Source organism: Peromyscus maniculatus, chromosome 15 (genome assembly GCF_049852395.1).
Source record: "Peromyscus maniculatus bairdii isolate BWxNUB_F1_BW_parent chromosome 15, HU_Pman_BW_mat_3.1, whole genome shotgun sequence".
Classification (NCBI taxonomy): Eukaryota; Metazoa; Chordata; class Mammalia; order Rodentia; family Cricetidae; genus Peromyscus; species Peromyscus maniculatus.
The window spans coordinates 78,092,232-78,106,576 of NC_134866.1; the positions used below are offsets into that span (position 1 = coordinate 78,092,232).

General features: G+C 44.6%; 1 protein-coding gene across 1 annotated transcript in view; it reads left to right on the top strand.

The window, feature by feature from the left end:
* The window catches only part of Znf366 (zinc finger protein 366), a 60,258-nt gene that overhangs the window by 7,378 nt on the left and 38,535 nt on the right, over positions 1–14,345 (top strand). The gene's annotated exons all lie outside the window — the stretch shown is intronic.

Below are 14,345 nucleotides of genomic sequence, written 5' to 3' on the forward strand. Positions count from 1 at the left end.
TTCCTTAAGTTAAAATAAATTTCAAATAGACTGCGGGCATCAAATGTTAAAAATGAAAACATTCGATGACTCTAAAATTACATTGACATGATGTCTTTTTTAAAAAAAAAATGAAAGAATAGGGGTGTGGGAAGATGATTTGGGGCTTAAGGGGTTTTGCTGCTCTTGCAGAGGCCCCAAATCCGGTTCTAGCCACGCCAGACTGCCCCAACTGCCTGTAATTCCAGCTCAGAGGAATCTGACGCCTCCTTCTGCTCTGCATGGTCACTGCACTCATATGCACCCCCCCACACACACACATAATTTACATTTTTTTCTAAGAATGATATGGTAGCAAACACCTTTAATCCCAGCTTTTGGGAGGCAGAGGCAGAGAGATCTCTGTGAGTTCAAGGCCAGCCTGGTCTACATAAGAAGTTTCAGAAAACCAGTGCCACATAGTGAGACTCTGTATCAAAACATATCTCTTAAATGAAAGAATACGTTTTTAGAAAAAAAATGAGAAATTTATGTTTTTGAATCCAAGATTAGGGAGGCTCTTTGCAGTTTGGACCCAGAAGAAACCTTAGCATGTATTATATACATTTTGTTGCAGTACAACAAACGGTTTCTTTAGGCCCTGAAGGTAATAAACAAACACAGAATGGGGTGGGGGTGGGGGGTGGGCTGCAGTGTGGATCCCAGAATGCCTAATGGAAACGAGCACGGGGAAATAGCACGAAACACATACCTCACATAAAATGAAACACAGCCGACCTGCAAACATGTAAAAAAATGAACAATACTCATCCCACTTCATAATAGGAAAATACAAACTAAAATTCAGATGTCAGTTTCTACCCACTTGATAGACCCAGATAAACGCATGGAGCACACTTGTGTCTGTACTCTGGTGTGACTTAAACACATCAGATTTCTAAAATAAAAAAAAATGTATAACCTTGGTTGAAAAAGGATGTCTTATCATCACACACACACACACACACACACACACACACACACACACACACACACACACACCAGCAAAAGGAAAAATGGATAAATGAGATTTATCAAAACTAAAAACATTGTTCTTCAAGAAAAAGATACCACTAGAAAAATAAAATGTCAAAAACTAGGAGAAAATATTTTCAAAACATTTATCTGGTGAAGGCCTTATTTCTAGAATATATGAAGAACTATTTGAATTACATAAGGATACACTAGCCCAACTGAAAATGGGGGATTATGAGAATGCAGACTTGAATCCTGCAAGGATCCTTTGTGCACCTGGTTAAATGTTCCAAGCGAGGATGGAAAATGCTGCAGGGATATGCAGACTGGACTCTCCCTGTTCACTGATGGTATGAATGTAAAGGGTTACCGATACTTTGGAAAACAGTATAGATATATACCCACCATATAATTCAATGTTGCTTCTAAAACAATACGTTTACGTGAAAACTTGACACATTCCCAATAGAACTGTTTGTAATAATTCCAAACTGAAAATAATTCAAAGGGCCATCAGTTGGTTAGTAGATATACTCTGGCATGTTTATGCAACGGAGTACACTCAGGCATGGGAAGGGGCTTCTGATACATGCCTCACTGTGGGTGAATCTTGAATCATCCCCCCGTGTCAGAGGAACCAGGCACAACAGTATTGAAAGACACTGGCATACAAGAATTGCTGACGGCTTTTGTTTGCATGAAATTTCTAGAAGCACACAATGATGGATGCAGAAATTAGATTTGTGATTTTCTGGAGCTGGGGGTGGGAGTATTAAAGGACTGTTATGAAGTGTGAAGGAACATTTGAGATTGATGAAATTATTCTAAAGTTGGATTTTAGTGATAGTTGGGCTTTCTAAAATGCATCACACTAAATATTTAAAACACTTAATTTTATACTATGTAAATTATACCTCAGTAAAGTTGATTAAATCAGAAGGGGGGGGTAATATTATGAAAATCTGTATGTTCTCCTAAAGGAATACTATCCAACCTGTATGGTTCAGGGAAAAGGCTCTAGTGCCTTGATGGGATAGAATGGATTGTTTTTATAAGCAAATGGAAAACCAGAGTCTAGTTTTGATTTGCATAGAATATCTCTAGAAAGATATGGTAGACTTGCTAATAGAATTTGGTTTTGGGAAAGAGAGAGAAAGGAATCTTGAGCTCCAGGTCAGGCTCAGCCGAGTGACACCTGCTGTTCCTTCAGCCGAAAAATGAACAGGCTGGACCAGTAACATCTAAGGACACATCTGGTTTTAAGTTCTGTTGTTCTTTTTTGTTGTTGTTGTTTTTGTTTTTCTGAGACAGGGTTTCCTCTGTGTAGCTTTGCGCTTTTCCTGGAACTCACTCGGTAGCCCAGGCTGGCCTCGAACTCACAGAGATCCGCCTGCCTCTGCCTCCCGAGTGCTGGGATTAAAGGCGTGCGCCACCGCCGCCCGGCAAGTTCTGTTGTTCTTTAAGAATGACCTCATGGTTTTCTTTTCCTCTTATCATTCCATCACCAACTTGTCATGAAATGCCACATCTATGGGCGGGCAAAGGTTCCTCGTTTATTAGTTCCCATCCTCTTGGCAACACCTAAAATCTGGGTGAGCTGGCAGCCTAGGAAGCCAGCAGGGCGCGGTGGCTAGACAGGATTCGGGAGTAGTCCCAACCACATGCTGAGACTAGCTGTTAGAGATGAACCACCGCCATCTTGCTTGCCCGCGCTGTGAGCACGCATCGTTATCTCTCATATATCTTATGTATGGCAGGAACTGGAAGGCATGGTGCTCTTTGGGTGCCAACTGAGAGGACCGATTCTTGGGATCACTTAGTACAGTTAGGAACTCACACCTGAGTGCTATGTGGGAATCCTTTGATTAAGAAGTGGAACTGTCCTTGTTCATAAGACGGTGGTTTCCCAAAGGTAGAGGAAAGAGAGGCCTCGAGTTCAGTTTGAGGACTCCTTAGGCCTGTGAACTGGACCTCCTTAGGTGGATGGGTTGGCTTTGTGTGTGTGTGTGTGTGTGTGTGTGTGTGTGTGTGTGTGTTCCAACAACCCAATGGGAGAGGCTGCGTATGTTCTGCTGCCCTTTAGCTGATGTCACAGAGGGAAACGTCTTCTAGGAGTCCGTCCTTTGGCATCAATGCCAAGCCTAGAACTGAGACAGATGTGGTTGGAAGTTATGAGATTGCGGCATGGTGCAGAGGCTTGAGACCGTTGAGTTACCATGAGTTTCAGTTTGCGAGCTGAAGGTTTCTTAAATTAGATAGGCATTAAATTAGATAGGCTATCAAACATTAATAGCGTCGTGTAACCTCCTCTCCATAGTGGTCATCCAGAAGATCTGAATACGTCTTCAAGTCCAATGGAAGCAAGCCATCAAGCCAAAAATCTCCCATCACCTGAGGAGGTGTAAACCTCCTGTTTCAACTGCAGTTTTAGGCCACAGAGAGGAAAGCATCCAATACAGATGGCTCTCTGTGGATGCCTGTGACTTCAAGCACCTTGGCCATACATAGCAATGCACCCTGCCCCCAACACATCTTGCTGCAGAAGTATCTCTGATGCCTTTTAAGTGAGGTGAATGTCCCCTGCGTGCCCGTGAGGATACAGTGAGCCCCTCTGGCACGCACTCTGTCCTATTCTCCACCTAGAATTTAGAAAACACATTTAGTGCTTTGCTCTGTGAACCCATCTTTCAAGGGTGTTTGTCGTCCCTAACCACATGAAAACTAGACAAGCCAGGAACTGTGTGGTAAACCATTTTTGTCCTGTCCCAGACAGAAGCCCTCCGTATTCATCATGGTTTTACACTAATTCTGTGAGAGGCTTAAAACAACATCTCATGGGGCTGGAGAGATGGCTCAGAAGTTAAGAGCATTGGTTGTTCTTCCAGAGATCCTGAGTTCAATTCCCAGCACCCACATGTTGCCTCACAACCACCTGTAATGAGATACAGTGCCCTCTTAACTGTATACATAATAAATAATTAAATCTTAAAAAAAAAAAGAGTTTCTAGAAGGGTCCAAGACATCCAGAGTGTGGGAAGAAATGAGAAGCTCAGATGTGTCTGGCAGTGGTAATGTACGCCTTTAATCCCAGCGCTCAGGAGGCAGAGGCAGGGGGATCTCTGAGTTCAAGGTCAGCAGAGTGATCTACAGAAAACAGCCAGGGCTGTATTGGGAAACCCTGTCTCAAAGGAAAAACAAAACACACATTTTGTATCATCCCCACTTTAGAGATGGGGAAGCTGAGGCCCTGGGGACAGTGAGCACCTGGGCAGAGGTCAGCACAGTGGATCTCAGGATGTCGAGTTCCCATGGAGTATATCCAGGGTCAGGCTCCTAGTGTCTGCAAGCCAGCTGGTTGGGAAGGCTAAGTAGCTGTGGTTAGTATTCAAACCTGGTTGTATCATGGCAATTTGTTATCTAGAAATCAATGTAAAGATGTTGCGGAATTCAAATTAGCTTCTATTTATTTTGTGTTTTTTTTTTCAGACTCATTAGGGATATGTAAAATAGGTTTATTCTTCAAATCTGTAAAGTGTCCCCATGCTGAGAAGTCTGGGATCCACTCCTGGAACCAAACCTGGAGTTTACTAACACATGGTAGAGGGATCTTGGGGGGAGGATTCTGGTGACATTGAGCTTTTCCACCTTTATGTGTTTGATCAAAGTATTTGGAAGTATACATTATTTAATAATTCTTTTTTCTTTTTATTTATTTTTTCATTTATTTTTATTTATTTATTTATTCTTTTTTTTTTTGGCTTTTTTGAGTCAGGGTTTCTGTGTGTAGCCCTGGCTGTCCTGGATCTCGCTCTGTAGACCAGATTGGCCTCGAACTCATAGAGATCCGCCTGCCTCTACCTCCTGAGTGCTGCATTAAAGGCCTGTGCCACGGCCACTGGCTAGTCTTCGTTATTATTGCCCTATTTCTTTCTTTACCAACAATCTCCCAAGTCATAGTTCCTTCTTTTGTTGTCCATACGACCTTGGGCAACCTTCCAGCCTGTTCGTGTTTTAGTTCCTTCACTGAGAACAGTGAAGAGAAGAACGTTACCGCCTAAGATGCTGTGACAGTCATCTGAACAAGCACATGTGATGTCTTTAACGCGGCCTGGTCACAGGAAACACTCAGCAAATGCTGGTTAGGCACCGCTTGTCACTGCTTTTGACACACTCTTGAGGCCGAACAGACATTCTGGCATGGAGTTAAGGAGAGAAAACACGAAGGAGGAATCAGGGCAGCTGGAGATGGGCAGCTCCTCACCCACAGTCCCTTGGCCCCAGCCAGGCAGTGAAGACAAGCTTCATGCAGACGCTCCATTTGTGGAGCGTGTGCCTGGGGGGAGCTCAGGCTAGAGGATGGGCATGTTCCTGGATCTTCAGGCTCAGGCGCCTTTCCAGGTTCATATCCCTAATGTGTTCGATGCATCAAAGCCCACATGGGAGGGGCCAGCAGCTTGAGATTGGGCCTAGAGCTTGTGTGAGGTCCACTTTTCTCCCCATCACCAATGGGCGCGAAAGGAAACAAGCCCACGAGCCCCTCTGCACCAGAAGACAGAAGCCAAGTGGTGCTGTATTGCCACAAACCAAACTGCTGAGGGTCGTGGTTATCAGAGGGCCAAGGGGAAGTGCCGGTGAACTTTCACCGCGCACTCAATATTTAGCCAGCTGATAATTTCGCTTCCAGATCATCTCTCGGAGGGATATTTAACTTCATTATTATCAGCAACCTTCTGGCTGAACAGAAACAGTTGGCTTGGGGGTTAGAGTGTATGCGGGTGGGGGTGGGGGTGAAATGATCAGTTAAATCTATTTAACTGATACCTAAAAATTGCACGTATTATTGGGGTGTCAAGTGAGTTGGGGTTTTTGAATATAAGAGAAAAGAAGCTGATGGTAGAGTTTAAAATGGACCGCTTTGTCCTGAGTTTGGTACAGGTTGACTTGTTTGTTTGTTTTCAAGACAGGGTTTCTCTGTGTATCTTTGCGCCTTTCTTGGATCTCGCTCTGTAGATCAGGCTGGCCTCGAACTCACAGAGATCTACCTGGCTCTGCCTCCCGAGTGCTGGGATTAAAGGCGTGCGGCACCACTGCCTGGCTCTGATATTGTTTTTAAAAGCAGAATTCTGAGGCAAGTCAGACAATAAAGAAAGAACAGTTTCTGAGAATCAGTCATTTTTCTGAGGATAATTATTCTTATCATGGCAGCTACTGTTCCTTGGGCACCTCGTGTGTGTGTGCAGGGGCAGGGTGGGGTTTATGTTGATGCTATGGACCTTAAAATAAATAAGATTAAATTCAAGCCTTCCAGAAAATTAACAGCAATGTGGAAAGGAATTGACGAATGCTTCCACCAGCCCTGTTTCCGCCCAGTGCCATCCGTCCTTCCTAAGGATCATCTCTTCCAATATTTAAACACAAGGCACCAAGTGTCCAGCCTTCTAACCGGATTCCGTAACCTACAGGTGGCCTCAGCCACGTCCATAGGGTGTGGCTTTCTGTCTCCTTACCAGCAAATTGCATACATGTGTGCCTGCTCTCTGTGTGTCCCGCCCATCACGGCTGACCCAGAACATTTCCCACCCCTTGTCATCCCCAGTGGTTTTAGCCAGCAAAGAGAAGAACCAGGCATCCTGGGCCCATTTTCAAGGTGAGCACAACCACTGTGGCTGTCTTTTAAAGAGCCCAGGTGAAGAGCACTGGGCTGGGCAAGCAAGAAGCTTGGAATGAAAATTATAGAATTTTTTTTTTTTTAAATCTCCAGCCCTAACCTTGTCTCCAGTCTCTTCCCGTCACTTGCATAGCCCTGAGACAATTCCCCTCACCAGTATTGTCAGAAAGATCAAATGTTAGCATTAACATTGATACATACTACCTTGTTTGATATCCTTTCTCTTTCATACTGTATAATATTATAATACTCCAACAGTTATCTTTTTTTATACTCCTTTTTTTTTTTTCCTGCACAAAAGAAACAACTGAGACTCAGAGATTAAGCAACTTGTTCCAGTTGGTAAGAAGACAGAATTCAGACCTGAGGCCCCTGACCTCTAAGTGTATGCTCCTTCTTTCTTCATCAACCTTGGTGATATAACATGCTTGAATTAGAACCCTGCTGGACCACACAGATGCTCTGTAAACATTGCTTTCTCTTTTTCCATCTTCTGTTCTCTCCTCCCCAAGAATCACAACAACCTAAACCACAGGAAGAGAGTTTCCCACGGGCATGGCAGATCCCCAGGTGGGCAGTTGCTATGAATGCTGGAGAGAGATTTTTCCCACCTGAGCTTCTTCAGCACAGTCTACAAGGTCCCTGTGATAGCTATGGAGACTGTTGGTTGATGGCCACGGAAAGTCAGAGCATTCATTCTAAACAACCCCTCTGCTTGTCCTCTTCCCTTTCTCCGAGTCATTCTGTTCCATCCCACACCATGCCTTCGGAGCTCCATGGCGCTCTACACTGGTCCTGCCTTCTTTGAACTCCAAGTTCATAGGTCAGTGCAAGATGTGGACAGCAATGAAGGTCATCTTAGGGTGGGCTTTTCCTTGTCTCTTTCTTCCTCCATGGGGTCCTTCATGACCTGCTGGGGGCTTTCTGTTACATCGCTTCCAACAACGCTCACAGTCAAGGCTCGTGATTCTCAACTAAGAGCAATCTAGCACCCCCTGGAGGCAGGTGGGAGTAAGACGTGTGCTTTTGGTGGTCATAGTGACCAAGGCCTACTGTTGGTGGGTAGCGGTTGGTGGTGGGCAGTGGTGTCAGCTTTTTTTCCATATACACCCTAGTCTGGCATGGTGGAAAACAAGCCCCCTGGAGAAGGTCAGGGCCACCACTGCCTTCTCAGCATTGACCCTCCATGCTGAACACAATGTTCCTTCACAGGTCTTCGGAACAACTCCTGAATAAGTGTCCTCCTATGTCACCTCCTACATTTCCACTTGTCTCTGAAGAGAGATGCTCTGCCTCTGAGCACCTTCCTTTCATAAACAGGTGTGCTAGTCAGCTGTGGCATCCACATTCCACTCCTCTTTCCTCCTGTATCAAACTCATCACCAATTTGAGGCCCACAGCACCAGCGAGTGTCTTCTAAACTGATCACCTGGGACTACCCTTCTCAGTAGGGATTAAAGACACCGCTTTGTAGAGTAATGTGGGGCAGGAGATTTTCTCTCAAAAGTAGATTTAGGTGCTTTAAAAAGGTATCGAGTGGATTGTTTCATGAACTATCTTGATCAGTGAATAAGTCTGTGCCCCATGTGAGGTGCTCACTCCCTGATCTCAGCACAGTGCTTCACAGTGAGCACCCTCTGGTACCTTCAGCATCCATCAATCTAAATCTTACCTTCTGAGTAACCCTGTGGGAAGACCCCTAGCTCCTTTTCCCTTGGCAAACTTCAGGGAGAAAATTCTCTCCCCAGGGTGGGAATGCCCAACCCCTTTCTTTCCATTGCGATTCTCTCATTTTGTTAAAGGGTTTTACAGAATACTTGGACAGGTCTTAGAGTTCGTTGTCACCCTTCCTAAACTGAAAACACACCGAAGAGTAGTCTAGCTTGTGGCTACTAGGCACATGCAGGCAAGGACCACGTTTGCCAACAGGAGCGAGCACTAGCATTTAGTCAGCCCTGGCCTTCTGTCCTGCATAGAGACCACATTTGAACTCTTCTGCAGATCCAAAGTGTATTTGCAGGAAAGAGAAAGCTACGATTCAATACGGAAAAAAATCCCAATTCTCCACTGGGAAAGACAAAGGAAAACAAGGATTTATTTTTGCTTTGCTCTATATCCACTAAATGAATAAACCATGGCTTTGACCCTGGCATCTTAACTTTGGGCCCTAGACCAATATAATAAGTGTCACTGAAAAGTTTCACGTGGCTACAGTAGGGACAAAGAAAATGATGTGGAATCGTAAACCACTTCTCAAACGTTCTAAAGAAGTGGCCCATGTCCTCGTGTTTCTATTGCATCCAGTGTCATGCTCATGTCTACTTATAATGGGGATAAGGAAGTGCAGCCTGAGCACCTGGAGGAAGGGCATTTGGGGTAGCTAGGGTTCTTGTTCACTGAAGCACTGGAAGGTTGGTAAGTGGCAGAACTGCTTTCCAAAGTCCTATTTTGTGATGTTGTCTCCTGAGCTCTTCGCTCCTTCTCCATGGGTGCACAGAGCGCTGCATACATGGTACCTGGCCCGCCTCCGTATGCTACTGTTGAGATAGTAACCCGGGTTCAAGGGCGTATGCATATGCCCTTGAGAATGTCTGGGCTGAAACGAACGCAAAATCATTGCAGTTCAGCCACTATTCAATATTTGAGTTCCCTTCAGGGCCTTCGACACATGTAGTGTGCTATGTAACAGAGTCTTGACTTTGGAAAACATGGCAGGTTTTTCTTTCAAATCTCGGGTGTCGTTAGGTTTCTTTGCTTACTGCTTTTATTTGCTAAGTAACGAGAAGACAGCCACGTTCTCCTCCGTTCAGCAAGGCTTCCGTCTGGTGGATCTTCAAGATCCAAAAGAAAGGTGTCCAGAAGGCTTCAGTTACTTTCAAAACAAACAAACAAACAATGATCTCCAGAGGGAAACCCCTGCTCCGAGGAACAGTAAAAGGAGATCAGCTCTTAGAGAATCATCCTCGGGTCTCATCCCCCTGGGGCACAGTGCCATCAATTACATCACAGTTATGTTAGCAAGTGCTCAGTGAAGTCAATCCACCTCTGACTTTTCTAGTCCAAGCTTCCCCAATGGAAGTGAAAAACTTGAGAAATACTAGCTTGTCTGTAACTGGAAAGTTAGACTTTAAACTGTCTGTGTTTCCTGTGTTCTGTTCTGTACTTATACTCGAAATGAAGATGTTTTAAGTTAATCAACACTGCAGAAGATGGTACTCTATGGTTCCCACCATCCCTTCCCCAGCATCCCAGCATGCAATGACAATATACTCATCATCTGAAAGTGGGGCTCTGGGGAAGGCAAGGGTTGAGGCCAGGTTTGTGGTATGTGAGTGTACCCCTTAGCAGCTACAGCACCCCAGAAGGCAGGAAAGAATAAGTCAGAGGAGGATGTGAGGAAGAGGAGAAGGAACAGCAGGAGGAAGAGGACCAGGAGGAGGAGGGGGAGGAGCAGGAGGAGCAGGAGGACCAGGAGGAGGACTATGAAATGACATCAGGAGACAAAGGAGTCAACACAGACAAGGAGAGCCCCCACACATGGCCGAGAAAAGTATATGGCAATAGCTTCGAACCAATTTACTGATTAACGCAGTTACTAGAACACTACATTTTTTTATTCATTATATTTTTTGTGCATTAAAAAAGACAAAGTACTTCGTTAGGAGCGAAGCAAGCTGTGGGTTGAGGCAAATGGTTTAACCTTGCTGGTGTCCAATCCATAACTCAGGGGCTGCTCAAACTAATGAAGCATAAGAGCACAAAAATCTCTCAAGGTGAAGAGTGCAATTTCAGGATCATGTATTATTAAATAAAAATGTCTACTTAGGAAGGAAACTCTCCAGTCACATTCCATCGCCCTAAGGAGTCATCAACACTTAGAAGAGCCAGTTGTTCAAGTTCCAGGGCAGAGGATCCAATTGTTGATCACTAAAAATGGAAAAAATATAAGAACAAAGACACTAGGCGGGTTGTAACAATTGACACGCTCCATTAAGGCATTGGCTGCTTTCGGAGACCGGTTCCTGAGCCGAAGAAGGCTTCATTTACTGGAATGGAAAAACCTAGGGCCAGGAAATTGCTCAGAGGTCTCCTGTCTTCCTGTGAACAGTGAGATGCACTGTGTGTTGGCTACTGTTTGGATCAGAATCTCGGTTTTAGAAATCTCTTGAGTGGTGTCCTTGGGAAAGAAGGGAGTCGTGTGGTGTGTTTGTGTGAAGTTGGAAGAGGAAGGGGAGCCGGAGAGGATGTGGGGAGGAGTCCTTTATATTCTGTCTGGAATGAAATTAGCACAGTGCTGTGCTGGGAGATTCCTAAGCCAATCTGAGCTTAGGAAGTTGCCAAGTTCCTGAAGTGGGTCCCCCTGAAGATATAGGCTCACATCTAGGATAGGAGGTTAAGCTCAAGATGAGACATGTCAGGAAATAGTCAATGTCTGTGCGTTCATGGAGCATACATTCTAGCAGAACATCAGTGAATGAGGACATAGGATGATGGAAGACATGACATCAGGGTCCATAAGCTTTGCTATATACAGAGGATCTCAGGTTCTCTGACCAGAATCAGGCTAATGAATGATCTGTGGCTAAATGTCCATGAAGGCTGTCTGTTCTCTCTCCACCTGAGGAATGAAGGAAGAAGGTACATTAGCTATGGAGGTGTGTGTGTGTGGGGGTCTCTTCTTCCTTCCTATCATAAATAGCAGTGCCTCTTACATTTGAAAATTGAACAGCTTGTCATCAATGAGCTGTGGAATTCGTGGACATCGGTGTAAGACTATCTCAGTTTTCTGTAAGGAAGGCTCTCATCACTGACTCTAGGCTAAAGACAGTTTTTCCTTCTTGGCTTGCATGTGGTTGGTCCTGACCTTTCTTTGCAGACTCTTCTATGACAGCTGAGAAGTGGGGAATTGTCTTTTTGTAAAAAAGTGACAGAACCCCCAACATGATTTCTCATGCCCAACAACAGAACAACAACAAATGATTTTATTAAGGGAAATTTGAATACTAACTAGACACTTAAATGGTTAATGGTTTTGTTTTTGTTCTTATCAACAATACTGTGGCAAAATTTTCAGACTAAAAGCTTAGATTACAAAATAATCAACTTTCCACATCTTCAGGTTATGCCTCCACAGATCAACCAACCTTGGACTGAAAAGAAAGTTTTCAAATTGCATCTGTATTGGACATGTACAGACATTGTTTGTTTGTTTGTTTGTTTTGGAGACAAGGTCTCTCTGTAGCTTTGGGGCCTGTCCTGGAACTCACTCTGTAGACCAGGCTGGCCTCGAACTCACAGACATCCCCTGCCTCTGCCTCCGGAGTGCTGGGATTAAAGGCGTGTGCCACCACCGCCCAGCCCCTTTCTTAAATAATACAACAGTTTACATTTATGCTGAATTAGGAACAAGTAATCTAAAGATGATGTATTTGGAAGGTTTGTGTAGGTTATATGCAAACAGTATGCCAATTAAATTAATTAACTTATTAATTTTTATTTTGAGACAGGGTCTCACTATGTGGTCTTGGGTAGCCTGGAGCTCAGTTTGTAGAGCAGGCTGGCCTTGAACTCATAGAGATCTACTTGCCTCATGGGTGCTGGGGTTCAAGACATGGGCCACCATTCCCAGCTGACTGACATTTTATATAAGAGAATTTTGGTAACAGAGGAAGCCTTGACACCAATCTCCTGTGGATTCCTAGGGGTAGCTGTGTGTGTGTGTGTGTGTGTGTGTGTGTGTGTGTGTGTGTGTGTGTGTGTGTGTTTTAAGATTTATTTATTTGTTATGTATACAGTGTTCTGTCTGCAGGTATCCCTCATTACAGATGGTTGTGAGCCACCATGTGGGTTCTGGGAATTGAACTCAGGACCTTTGGGAGAGCAGCCAGTGCTCCTAACCACTGAGCCATCTCTCCAGCCCTCAGCTGTATTTTTTGGTGAACTAACATGACGTCACAGATCTATTTCCAAATTATATATGTAATATTGGAAAGCAGAGTGAGTAGGTAGGAGTGAAAGAAAATTGGTCATGGAATGAAACTGGATAGAAGACCCAAGTATTCATTATATTACTCTCTCTACTTTCATAGGTTGAATTTTTCCATGATAAAAGTTATTTAAAAAAAATCAGACTCTTGGGGCTTTTTTAGGCTCTATTACCTGTCAGACTTCAAATATTCTCCTTCAATGTTGTGTATACCTCATGTTACAGAAAAAAAAAAGCCACAGGGGCTCCAAGAATGCACAAACCTTACCTAAGGCCATGGAATGAAGCCCCAGGCACATGACTCCAATCATAGTTTAAATATCTTGCTAATTTTAGTGATAATATGACTTTATCCTCATTGTCCTTCCCTTTGATACTACTTAAGATCAGTATCTAAAGAGTGTGTGTGTGTGGCGGGGGGGTTATGTTCCCATGATTCAAGGAGAGCCAGTTACCGCCAGAGCCACACAGGTGCCCAAGAAACCATAGCACTGACTTAGACAAAGCACATTGCACTCAGGAGGGCACTGGCATCTGGATGGTACTAGCCCATCTCTTCCTCCTTGCACTGTGGAGGCAACATGCTCCAAACATGGGTCGAATCTACTGAGCGGGGATCTCGGAAGGACCGTGAGCTCAGAGTCTCCAGGGACCAGCTTTTGGGGACTAGACGTGGGTGTGCACAGAACTCTCTTACCCTAGTGGCCGGCACATCGTCTGAGTGACTGGCCTAAGGCTGTTGTTGAGTTTAGTGATAGAACTCAGGCCTCCTGTTGGTCTTGCTTTCTCAAATGCCATGGTGGGGGGGGGGGGAGGAGACTGGCCTCTGCCTCCAAGTTATGACCCAAGACCTGTTGAGGGGCTGCACCGGTTAATTAGGAACAGAGAGCAGTGTGGCCCGGCAGACGCCTCAGGCAACGTGGCTGGCCTGCCTGGATTTTCTGTGACCAGCACACTCCTATGTCTCAGCTCTCACCAAGAACGAAGGAGCAGATCCTCGTGTTTTGTGAAGGAGTCCAGTTGCTGGCATCTTTAGAACAGTGTCTACACAGGAAGGGAACAGGACTCAGTCTGAATGTTTTCCTTTTGCATTTCAGCCAAAGGAGTATTGAGTTTAGGGTATCAACATACGGCACAAGTGTTAATGTTAAGGATGATTTGGCATAATCAGCACATTGACTGTGCGTTACTTTCTACACATGGGACATTTGCCTCTTCTTAAATGTCAGACATCTTCAGAAAAGATTTCTCAAAAACAAAAAACCAAACCATGGATCTGCTACTGTGGTGCTTCTAAAGAAAAGGAATTTGGCCCTGGAGACAAAATGAGGCAGCTGCTAAGTAGAGTTCTTGATGGATCACTGGCGGAGTATCTAACATCAGCAGGGTGTTGCCCAGACTTCTAAGCCACAGGCTTTAATCCCATCATTAATTATTCAGATAAAGACCTACAAGTCTGCACAGAACCAAGGTCCAGAACTTTGGGTTGGAAGGATCGTCGACAGTTTCGACGCATCCCATGACCTACTGAAAGAACTCATTTGTGCTACATAAATGGGATGATCAGGTGAGAATTAGCCAGAAGCATGGACTTCCTCTGTGTCTCACAAACCCAACATTTGTCGGTCCTTGTGGTCAGCCATCTGACACTCAGGCATGCCGGCCCCGAAACTACACGTGTTCTTCCAAAATTTCCCT